This window comes from Elephas maximus, chromosome 16 (assembly GCF_024166365.1).
Source record: "Elephas maximus indicus isolate mEleMax1 chromosome 16, mEleMax1 primary haplotype, whole genome shotgun sequence".
Taxonomy (NCBI): Eukaryota; Metazoa; Chordata; class Mammalia; order Proboscidea; family Elephantidae; genus Elephas; species Elephas maximus.
The window spans coordinates 77762016-77774713 of record NC_064834.1 but is presented as its reverse complement, the minus strand read 5'-3'; the positions used below and the strand labels follow the sequence as shown (position 1 = coordinate 77774713).

At 43.9% G+C, this 12698-nt stretch overlaps 1 protein-coding gene across 3 annotated transcripts in view; it reads right to left on the bottom strand.

Moving 5' to 3' along the window:
• The window catches only part of PTPRE (protein tyrosine phosphatase receptor type E), a 169409-nt gene that overhangs the window by 103570 nt on the left and 53141 nt on the right, over nucleotides 1–12698 (bottom strand). Inside the window, exon 2 of one of the 3 annotated variants that reach the window (XM_049854853.1) lies at nucleotides 8704–8726. The exons of 1 other annotated variant lie outside the window; for it this stretch is intronic. The gene's annotated coding sequence lies outside the window, so the exon portion shown is untranslated. Of the gene's footprint in view, nucleotides 1–2564; nucleotides 3580–8703; nucleotides 8727–12698 lie in introns of those variants that run through there. One more of the 3 variants, XM_049854854.1, reaches the window with a different exon arrangement.

Here is a 12698-nt window from a genome sequence, read left to right as displayed (position 1 = left end):
CATAGGGTTTTCAATGGCTGATTTCGAAAGTAGGTCTCGAAGCCTTTCTTACTAGCCCGTCTTACTCTGGAAACTCCACAGCATCCTAGCAACACGCAAGCCTCCACTGACAGACAGGTGTGGCTGTGCATGAAGTCCATTGCTAGAAATCACTCCTGGGTCTCCCACCTAGAAGGCGAGAATTCTACCACTGAACCACCTATGGGTCTATGTCTTGAAAGGACCTTTAAAATTTTTCACCCAGCCCTTTATTTTTTTAGTCAAAGAAGGTGTGACTCAGGGAAATGAAGCAACAAGTCCAAGTCATTCAGCGTTCTAGAACTAAGCTCTGTTTCTGAACAATCTTTTTCTAGGCTCCTGCACAAAACACACATTGATGTTTGCTAAAGAAAGGACTCAAATATCAGCCTCATGGGTGATATTTCTGGAAATCAGAATGAGGATCTACCACTTCATTTTTCAAGATCTTGCACAATTATGAGCTTGGGGGAGATGCCTGATAAATGCCATTGAATGACTGGACAATCTCCTGGCCCCGTTGAAAGGAAATGTGGCAAGTGTGCAAAAAGAGATTAGAAAACTGGATTCCGTCAGCAGATAACACGTGGAAATAATTTTGAACTCCAGCCAAGATCAACTCAAGTGATCATAAAATTGTTCCAAAATACAATCACCTACCAGCTAACTGTTTGCAGGATCCACAGGACGTGTGCAAAGGTTGTTCTTACTTGTGAATGTTCTTCATCACTAGCATAATATTGTTCATAATGGGAACTTTTACTTTCTTTTCACAGGGCTGGCACCCACCTTTGAGGGTGATAATGGGAGCGGACTGATTTTCAAGTTTGAGAGGAACCCTGGAAGAGTGGCAAGAACATGGGACTGACAGAAAGGGAGACTAGAGTGCCCCTACCTACGAAACTGTGGCCTCAGACACACCAACAATCGTGAAGATGGCGCAGGACCAGGCAACGCTTCATTCCATTATACATAAGGTCGCCTTGGGTTGCCGACTCCGCAGCACCTAGCCACAGCAACAACCCACTACACTGTTGACTCGTTTCTCCAAGTCTGCCTAGGTCTCTTCTCATCTTTAAGATGGAGGTAAGAACACACACCTCAACTTCCTCCAGATATCTACAAGGCTCATATGAGAGAGTGAAACTGAGCAAGCTTTGTAAACTGTAAAGCACTCTATACACAGCTATGGTAGCATAAATGCACTTACTGTTTTCAGAATAAGGCATTTAAGTTATCTGGCAAAAGAGGAAATAGATCAAGTCCTGTTTTTGTGAATAATAAATTCCACCAACATGATGCTTTTTAAAAATTCATTTCTCAGTAGTAACACAGTAGCTTAAAAAATGTATGTATTGTTCTAAACTTAGCATCTATACCACTTCTGAAAGCAGATCAGGTAGAGGTATTTAGAATCAGTTAAATACCATCAATATATATTTTCTAAAGTTGTTGGAATTGAATCGGCCCCCATAAAATAACGCAAATCCAAGTTTTGTTTTTGCTTACAATATTCTTATTCTAAACAAGGAGGAAAGCTGCTCGGAGGACCCATGATGTGACGTGTTTTTGTTTAGTGATTCCACAGGCAGGCGTCCTGCCCTTCCTGACATTTTAAATACTTCATACCAAACTCTGCTTCGTAATAAGCAGTTTTAAAAGTCATCATTCTTGAGCAGAATGTTGTCTCATCTTATGTTAGGATTTGCAAGGGGTGCCCCTGTGGATCTAAGTTGGTGAAGAGTGCATTTCTGAGGCGTCCATGTGCCTGTCATCTGTCACCGGTCCCCATTTCTGATACAGTGGCTCAATGGGTCTCAGAAATCTCTCTGTAACTCACACACTCAAATGTTTTATGAATTTTGTGTCTTCTTCTCCCCAACGTGAATTATGACTCTCCTTGGGCAGTTGGCCTGGGCTCTGCTGCCGACACTGCCATCTTTTTCTGGAATTTGAACTATACAGACAGGAAAACCTGATACACAAAATGCCAGCCGAGCCGTGTGACCCTGAAGACAAGTTCCTTGTCCTGCTGCCCAGGGACCTCACTCTTACCCAGGGTGATGTTTTTAATTAAAATGCCATGTCACAAATCCAATTGTTAGGGACAATTAAGATAATGATTTGGGTTATAAGAATAAGAAACCCACAACTCAAAACGAGTGGACTTTTCATGTGTCACCCAGCTAGCCTAGGCCCCAACAATGACTAGGAATTGTTTTTCTCAAAAGGTGAACATCACCTTTGATTCCTGGCAGTCTGACAACCCCGCCAGGCCCAACGCAGGCAGCTCTTCTCCGTCAACCCCAGCACACTTACTTTTTGGCTGAGCAGTGGTGGGTTAGAAATGGTTTCCTGAAACAGAAATCCCAGATTTCCTGCACCAGGGCTGGACAAAGTTAACGGAGTGCTTGCCAAATTTTCCTTTCATGGAGGCTTCCTGATAATATTCTTTAATCTAATTTTTAAATATTTTAGAAATATTACAAGCAACCATGACAAAAATCCAAAGTGATAAGAAAGGTTTCCCTTCAGCGCCCCCTTACCTGTTTTACTGCTGGTATGGCACTGAGGAACCATCTTGGCCTTGGAGAAGCCATGTTTTCTGTCAGCAGAAAGGGATTTCTGGGGCAAGAAGTCAAACTCTGACCATGGCCTGCCGCTGGCTCGGTGAGGAGTGAGTTTATATAGGAACTCCGTGTTCCTGTTTTCTCTAAGGGGAAACTGTGACTCCTTAATATCCAGGCTTTTGCTATGTGACAAACGACTGCCTATGATTCTTTTAGGTGGTGCTTCTTGGAAGAACATAGAAACTTTCCTGGGGGGAAAATGGAAATGGAAATAAAGGAGGGATTTTAATCTGTTCGTCACCACCAGGTCTAAAGGAATCCTTCCAATTTACTGTCAGCTTCTAAGTTCAGTGTGCAAAAGAACAGTATCCCTGGTGTTGGAAGAGGTGGATTTTGCTCAGATAGGAAAACTGTGGAATCCGTTAGAGAAAAATACCCAAACCAGTTGCCGTAAAGTCCATTCTGACTCATGGCAACCCCATGTTTGTCAGAGTAGAAATGTGCTCCACAGGGCTTTCAATGGCTGTGATGTTTTAGGAGTAGATGGCCAGGCCTTTTTTCCAAGGCGCCTCTGGGTGGATTCGAACCACCAACCTGTTGATGTTGAACTGCCTGTCTTGGGCCAAAGACTTAACTGTTTGCAACTCCCAGGGACTCCATTGACACTGATCAAAACCCAAGAACATGGCAAAGGAAGAACACAGGAATCAAACACATGAGGAAGTGTTAAGCACATCGAGTTTCTCATTTCTTTCTGTAACAGAGGCCAGCCCAGGGCAAAGGCTTCTGTTCACCCAGCTGAAATGCAACCTCAGCTGATGCAGCCGGAAGTGTGGACAGAATGGTTTACCCTGCACTTTATTTTAAAACATTCTTTTTTTTCCCCTTGCAACGGTGGCCGTTCAAACCAACAGTCAAGAAGAAAAACAACTTTGGAAGAGAAAGTGCACAGGTGTTGAAACTGACGGGGCAAACGCTAGTGAATGAATATTCTATGTTAATTAAAAAATAAAACCCACTGTTACTTAATATTAGAACTTTAATTTAGTTTTTTTCTATTCCTTTGGTATTTTCCTGAATGAATGCGAGACAGTTGAGTTACTGTATCATTTTAATTGCACTTACTGGTGAGGACCCTTAGGTGTAATAATATAAGGCCTCAAAGAGTCTGGAGAAAATATTGAAATTATATTTAAACAAATTATGTGTCTTCCACAAATTCCTGATTCCGAAACTCCATTCCCTGACTTAAATGCTGTGAAGCTGAGGCCCACTGAGTTTCAGGCTTTCTCCACTTGAAGGAACTTCGCTCGTGTGGGCTCATCAACATGAACTATAGCCTTATTCTCACAAACCTATTGCTTTGTTTTCCTTCAAAAAAAAGCAAAAACAGCAAAAAACCCTGACGCAAAATGGGTAGCTGCGCTACAAAGCCTGCTCCTAACTCAGTTCAACAGGGAAGAAAATTGACTCCATTTTTGAAAGTCAAATAGTAATGTAGAACTATATTTTTTTGGGGGGGGGGTTTGTTTTTCACAAAAAAATCAGGGATTATTGCTAGAAAAGGGAATTTGATTTGATACCTTTTATAGTAGGTTTTTTTTTTTTTTTTTAATAGTACCAGTATATACATTCCTACCAGTTCAATGCATTTTTTAAAACTTGGAAACAGTTGCCATAATTTTTTGTTGATGTTAATAACAGCAACACTTGAAAGGTCATTTGCAGCAGGTTTGCCCAGTACAATAGGCCACTTGATTTCTTGACTGCCGCTTCCATGGACATTGATTACATACAAGTAGAATGAAATCCTTGACAACATCAATCTTTTCTCCATTTATCCTGATATTGCTTTTTGGTCCAGTTGTGAGGATTTTTGTTTTCTTTATGTTGAGGTGTAATCCATACTGAAAGCTGTAAACTTTGATCTTCGTCAGTAAGTGCTTCAAGTCCTCTTCACTGTCAGCAAGCAAGGTTGTGTCATCTGCATAACGCAGGTTGTAAGTGAGTCTTCCTCTAATCCTGACACCCTGTTCTTCTTCATATAGTCCAGCTTCTTGGATTATTTGCTCAGCATACAGATTGAATAAGTATGGTGAAAGGCTACAACCCTGATGTGCACCTTTTCTGATTTTAAACCACGCATAATCTCCTTGTTCTGTTCAAACAACTGCCTCTTGATCTATGTACAGGTTCCTCATGAGCACAATTAAGTGTTCTGGAATTCCCATTCTTTGCGATTGTTATCTATAATTTGTAATGATTCACACAGTTGAATGTCTTCAGGTATTCAACAAAACACAGGCAAACATCTTTCTGGTATTTTCTGCTTTCAGCCAAGATCCATCTGACATCAGTGATGATAGCCCTCGCTCCAAATTCTCTTCTAAATTCAGCTTGAATTTCTGGCAGTTCCCTGTCAATGTGCAAAAGACCTCTTTAAAGTGTTAAAAAGCAAAGACGTCACTCTGATGACTAAAGGCTGCATTACCCAAGCCGTGGTCTTTTCAATCATCTCATATGCATGTGAAAGCTGGACAACAAAATTGGAAGACCAAAGAAGAACTGACACATGTGAATTGTGGTGTTGGCAAAGAATATTGAATATACCATGGACTGGCAGAAGAATAAACAAATCTGTCTTGGAAGAAGCACAGCCAGAATGCTTCCTGGGAGCGAATATGGTGAGACTTCATATCGTTTACTTTGGACATGTTATCAGGAGGGACGTGGAGAAAGACATCATGCTTGGTAAATAGAAGGTCAGTGAAAAAGAGGAAGACTGTCAGCGAGATGAACTGACACAGTGGCAGCAACAACAGGCTCAAACATACCTTCTATTGTGAGAATGGTACAGGACTGGGCAACATTTTGTTCTGTTGTACATAGGGTTGCTAGGAGTAGGAATCAACTTAACAGCATCTAACAACAACAAATAGTAACAAGAGCAATGATAGCAAAAAAAAAAAAAAAAAAAAACCCAAAATTTGGTTGCTATCGGGTCAATTCCAACTCATGACAACCCCATGTATTACAGAGTGGAACTGTTCCTTAGGATTTTCTTGGCTATAATCTTTATGGAAGCAGATCACCAGTCCTGTCCTCCATGGTGTTGCTGGGTGGATTTGAACCAGCAACCTTTAGGTTAGTAGTTGAGGGACCTTTTTAGTGATAACAGCAGCTAACATTTGTTAAATGCTTACTTTTGTCTGTCTCGCTTAAATGTCACAGTAATCTTGAGAAGTGACTGATGGTAGAAAGGAAGCCCTGACATGTCCCTGTGTTTATTCAGCGAGTACTCATGGGCTTCGTCTCTGCACCAGGCCACCAGCTGTGGATGGAGCCATGTGACACTCCGGGGGCTTATATTATCCCATCCAAAGTGAATGATTTAGTTAACATTTTTTTCTGACTAATCCCACAGACTAGAAGTAAGTTCTCTTCTATGAGTTGAAATCCTGAAGCTCTGAAATGAGTCTCAAATGCTTAGAAATGAAAATGCAGGTTAAAAGACCGTTCTGGTGTTCTGTCCCGAAGGCTGGGCAGGAAGATCCCAAACCCAGGCAGCAGATACGGGAGCACTGATGTGAGGTTCACGTGTTCTACACCCTATCCTCAGATAGAAGTGTAAAGTTTTCAGAATCAGAAGTCCTTTAATCCAAGAGCTCAGCAGCACTCTAAAGCAGAACTTTATTTTTGAACTGAAATGGGGGTGAAGGATGGGCCCAGGGGAGGAAAGGCACTGCCCAGGGCTGCTGTGGCTACCAAGCATCAGTGGTGGAAATGGGCAGTGCCAGGAGTCTGTTCCCCCCATGAACGCTCAGGTCCCGTGGGAAGGACACTCATTTCTGACTCTGCCCCTGGTTTTGAGACAATGCTGGCAAGTGAGGAAACTTTTCAAGTACCTAGCATAGCATAGCTCAGCTGTGAGGGCTGCTGACCCACCTCCAGGCAGCACGACAACTTGACAAGAGGCAAGGAATTCTAGAGTGAGTGGAAGGCAGGACAGGGTATGGACGGCCAGTGCTGATCCAAGACCCAAGGAATGCACAGGCCACGCCACTTTAACAAACCGTAATCTGTGCCCTGTATTTCAGAAGGAGATGCCTCTGTGGGGCCTGGCTCTCAAATATCTCTTTGCAGCATGGTCGAAACAAACAAACACCAAACACAAAACCCAGTCGTCATCAAGACGATTCTGCTCCTGGTGACCCCACGTGTGTGTCAGAGTAGAACTGTGCTCCATAGGATTTTCCGTGGCGATTTTTCAGAAGTAGATAACTAGGCCTTTCTTTCAAGGTGCCTCTGGGTGGACTTGAACATCCAACCTTTCAGTTAGCAGCCAAGCATGTGAACCATTTGCACCACCCCAGAAAGGCAGCATGGTTGGCACACTCCATAAGTCACTCCTTCCAGTACTTTTGACGAATGCCGTGTTCATTATCCACTCAAACCCATACAACTGAGCCAATACTCATATCCATACGGAATCTCGCTTGGGATTCTGAGACAATAAGGGATGGCAGACTTCCCGTCATTAAGTGTCTATCTTCATGCATGTTATTTCAGTCACAAACCCTCTCACTGGCCAACTGTTGACTTTCACCCAAGTAGAGTATGCCATTCAGAACATTGAGAACCGACAACACCCAGTAACGATGCAACTGAGGACGCAGATGACAGAATTATTTAGTAGGTAGTAACCAGACGGATGGAGGCTTTCCTCGGCTCTATTGTGATATTGTTGACTGCATTCAGCACTCATCACCGAGGCAGGAGAAACAGGGCGTGGCAACAAAGTGCATTTATCACACCGGAATAACCTCGAACACTTCTGCCCAGGTAAAAGAGTGCCGTCTGGTCACACTGCCTGGCAAAGACCAGTAAAAGGCGGCCGGCCCCAGCAAGGAATTGACTCATTGACCTTATACTCATTCTGCAACAGAGTCAAGGTATTGCAAGCAAGGTTATGACTTTAACAAGTACAATACCCTGGTTGCCCACGCCACAGGACGCACATTTCAGGGAATAGGCATGGCATGTGGGTTCGCATGTACCAAAGGTATGCATGGACCCAAAGGTATGCATGAACCCCAATGTACACGTGAACCCAAAGGTATGGGTGAATCCCAAGGTACACGTGCACTCCAAGGTATGCATATACTCAAAGGTACACGTGAACCCCAAGGTACATGTGAACTCCAAGGTATGCATGAACCTTAAGGTATATGGGCACTCCAAGGTATGCGTATACTTAAAGGTACACATGTACCCAAAGGTATGCGTGAACCCCAAGGTACCCATGAACCCCAAGGTACCCGTGAACCCCAAGGTATGCATACACTCAAAGGTACACATGAACCCAAAGGTATGCATGAACCCCAAGGTACATGTGCACTCCAAGGTATGCATATACTCAAAGGTACACATGTATCTAAAGGTACGCATGAACCCAAAGGTATGCACGAACCCCAAGGTACATGTATACCCAGAGGTACCCACGAACCCAAGGGAGCACATACACAGCATTCTGTGAGCTCCTTACCCTTAAATGGTCTTCCCTCAATGTCTTTAGGAAAAAGGCTATTGTGTTTCAAGTTTTCTTTTCCTAAGTACAAGGACATCAAGGCCACAGACCCCGAAAGGCAAAAAATTATGCGATGACAACTGTTTTTTCTAAATATGCAATCCAGAAAAAAAGGTCGTTTTCAGCAGTTTTCCCCACAGCAGATCAATTTAAGAAGCAATTACCATCAATGCAATTATCCGCCAATGTGCTCCCTAACCGGCCTCCAACGTGCTCCGCTCAGATAAGGCGGAAGGCTTCTCAGTAGTAGCTACAAGTCGGGAAGAGAAGGACATGGAAGTGGTGCTCGAAATGATGCGTCTCAGAGTACTGAACAGCTGGGCCACACTGCACACTCGAAAGTGATGTAACAAAAAGTGTGCGGTGAGCCTGTTCGAGCAAGTTAAGGCATAAAATGAAAATATAACACGCTGACCATGTGGCTCTCTTTCGCAAGAAGATCATGGTTCTATAACAACTGTACCCCACATGCTCTTTTGGCTGGCTCACTCTACAGCAGAAATAACGTTTTAAAAGTTTTGTACTCACCAAGGGAGAATGAAGGCTAGAGTCTGAAAAAAGGAAGAAAGAGAGAAAAAGAGTTAGTTTTCTGGTTAGTGATGTTCTTTGCGAATTCTAGCTGCATCTTTCACTACATCACTTGGTTGAATCTGCTTATTTTTTTTGCTTTGTGGTTCGGAGTTTTTTGAGGGCTTTTTATCTGGATGATGATAACTTATTTTTTTTGCAATCACTGGCTTTCAACAGCGTCCTTCGCAAACTCTCCTGTCCCCTCTGGTTGTCGGTTGATGGTGGGTGTGGCAGTGACACAGACCAAAGGTCTTCGCGTCTAGCCACCCAGACCCTCCACTAGTCAGCCACTCCTATTGCAGCCTGCCATGGCCCTTTTCCCTAAGACAGTGCCCTCATCCCATCTCCCTACAGACAGCTTTTTAAAACCTGGCTTGGGGCCGCCCTGCCACCCCAGTTTTCCAGTGTCATCATTTATCTGGCATGACTACTCCCCATTAATTTAGCTCTCATGTTCTTTTTTTTTTTTTTTTTGGTTGCTGCTTTATCAAAATATAATTTACATACTACAGAGTTTGAATTTTTAAAGTACAGTTCAGTGGTGCTTAGTACATCTACCGAGTTGTGCAATGGCCACCATAATCTCCTTGGAGAACATTTTCATCACCCCCGAGAGAAACCCCAGACCGTTACTCTCCCTTGTCCCACCCCACCCTCCCCATTCTCCTGAACCCCAGCCCTGGGCTCCATGCATTTGCCCATTTTGGATATTTCATATAAACGGGATCACATAATAGTTGGTCTTTGGCATCTGGCTTCTTTTACTTAGTGTAATGCTTTTGAGGTTCATCCCTACTACATAAAGTACCATTTAGCCATACAAAGGAATGAAGCACTGATACATGTTACAACACATGTCAGTACTTCACCCCTTTTTATGGCTAAACGGTACTTTACTGTGTGGGTATGCATTCTGTTTGTCTGTTTCCCAGCTGACGGGCATAGCTCTGTGTCCTTGTACAAATGGCCAGGATGGCAGGCTAGCACTGAGCTGTCAGACTGCCCTCTACCTCGGGTGGAGACCACACTCAGCTGTCATTACACATCAGCACTGCCACAGGGCAGAGTCAGGATTAGATCATCACATTGTTTTTTAAATAGCTAATGCAGTACATACACGGAGCCCTGGTGGCACAGTGGTTAAGTGCTTGGCTCCTAATTAAAAGGTTGTTGGTTGGAACCCACCAGCTGCTTCGAGGGAGAAAGATGTGGCAATCTGTAAAGATTACAGCGTTGGAAACCCTATGGGGGCCGTTTTACTCTGTCCTACAGGGTCGCTATGAGTTGGAATTGACTCAATGGCAAAGGGTTAATGGATTATGCCGTACATGGTGCTTTCCACAAAAGTAGGCTAGTTCTTATCCAAGTCTTGGTAAGGCTAGATATTTTAAAGCAAATACATAAAATCTCACAGCACACGATTATAACAAGCTGTTGTACTAATTAAAAAGTTGACCTTCGAAGTAGGTTTAAGTCAAAGAAGCAGAAGAAACAGTTCTGGATGCTAACGAATTTAAAATCTACGTGGGCAGATCGACAGCTAGCATTATTCCTAACGGTGGAAGACTGGATGCTTTCCGTCTAAGACTAGGAACAAAGGGAGATCGTCTGCTCTCACCACTCCTATTCAACGTCATATTGGAAGTCCTATCCATCACAATAGAGCAAGAAAATAAATAAAAGACAGAGATTGGGGGCGAAAAAAGCGCTTTTTTTTTACTCAAATGACAGGATTGTCTACACAGAAAATTCCAAAGAACTGGGCAAAAAAAAGGTACTAGAGCTAATAAGTGAGTTTAGGTCACAAGACACAAAGTTAAAATACAAAAGTCATTTGTATTTATAGGTACTGACAATGAGTAATCAGACATGAAATTTTAAAAATATGCTATATGTTGCTGTTGCTGTTAAGTGCCGTCGAGTCGGTTCTGACTCATAGCACTCCTATGCACAACAGAACGAAACACTGCCCGGTCCTGCACCATCCTTACAATCGTTGTTGTGCTTGAGCCCATTGTGGCAGCCGCTGTGTCAATCCATCTCATTGAGGGTCTTCCTCTTTTCCACTGACCCTGTACTTTGCCAAGCGTGACGTCCTTCTCCAGGGACTGATCCCTCCTGACAACATGTCCAAAGTATGTAAGATGCAGTCTCACCATCCTTGCTTCTAAGGAGCATTCTGGTTGTACTTCTTCCAAGACAGATTTGTTTGTTCTTGAGGCAGTCCACGGTATATTCAATATTCTTTGCCAACGCCACAATTCAAGGGCGTCAATTTTTCTTCAGTCTTCCTTATTCATTGTTCAGGCCATAGTATTTTCAATAGCATCATATGCATGCAAAAGCTGCACGATGAATAAGGAATACACCGTATAGTAGTCTAAAATCTACTTGGGCGGCCACATAAAACAAATGGAGACTACTCTATGGGGTAACATATAGAGTCACAGAACTAGAGGAGGCCCAGGGACCACGGAACCCCACGTAACAAGGGTGTGGGGGGGGTATTGACTGAGGGGAAAGTGGTGATCAATGGGGGTGGGTGGCACTGCCCTTTTTGTAGGAATAGCTTATTACAAGAGTCCACCCCTTCCAATCCCCAAAAGGAGCCATGGAAGATGCTGGAAAGAGTGACTTATGGTGCTTTCCTGGAGCCAAGCAAGGAGAGAAGCCAGGAGTGGAAGGTACCTCCAATATCGCAGGAGGGTTGGTGGAAATGCTCAAAACTCTCTTCAAATATAGCCCTGGTTGCACAGTGGTTAAGCGCTTGCCCGTTAACTGAAAGGTCATAGGTTCAAACCCACCATCTACTCGGTGGGAGAAAGATGTGGCAGTCTGCTTCCGTAAAGATTTACAGCCTTGGAAACCCTATGGGGGCAATTCTGTGCTGTCCTACAGGGTTGCTATGAGTTGGAATCGACTTGACGGCAACGGGTTTGGTCTAATCTTTCAACACAACGCTGAGACACTTTAATTTACAACAAGACCCAGTGATACACTGAAGCTCTGGAGCAGGGCCGCAGGCAGAGGCAGTGGGCTTGAGTCAAACCTGACTAAAAACCACGAGGAAAGAAACCACCCGATGCTACAGCCAGCAGGCACTCTATCACTTCGGTGAACAAATTAATACACATGATTGGACAAATCCCAATCAAATGCAAATAATAATTTTGACTAAGGGTTTTATTTTAATTAATTATTTTTTAAAAATTCCTGCAAGCACTGAGTGCGGGAACCACAATTAGATGACACTTTGTGTCGCTTTGGCATCACAGTTATCAGTTTCTCTACGGACAGAATGAGAACAAAAACCAGAGAACCAAAACGTTCTCTAAAGCGAACACTTACCAAATGAACATTTCCTTCAGCCTAAGGCCCTGGAGAAGTGGGCTACTGTGATGCTTAGCAAAGGGTCTGAAAACGCTGAAATAAGCACAATAAAAAAACGAGGGTGGGATGTTGGTTTCTGGGGACTGGTCCGCTCCTTTTAGGAAGGAGAAGAGCAGGTCCGTGCGCAGTCTCGCTCCACAAACTGGCAAGATTCCTGGTCTCATCTTGAACAGCGCAGTCCTCCAACAAGGGGAAGTGGAGAAGGCACTGGATTCACGCAGCCTGTCAAGAGTCTTGACATCTGCTAATGGGTCTGTCCCTCATGTCATAGCATTCTAGGTGGGGACATGACCCTATTTTAATGATAAGGAGGCTGAGGCAGGGTGTGCGCCTCCTCCAATGTCACCGAAGAGTGAGGGGGCAGTGCCGGTGCCACATGGGATGCCATCCCACATTGCTACAGATGTTTGCTTCCTCGCTGTCTCTGACCCTCCAGGGAAGCTGCAGCTCCTTCAGGGCAGGGGGCTGTCTTCTTCTCTGTATGTGCCCAGTGTCTGGCCCACAGCCTGCCTGTGGAGAGGCTCAGGGAGGGGATTGCTGAGGGGGTGGTGCAAATGATTAAC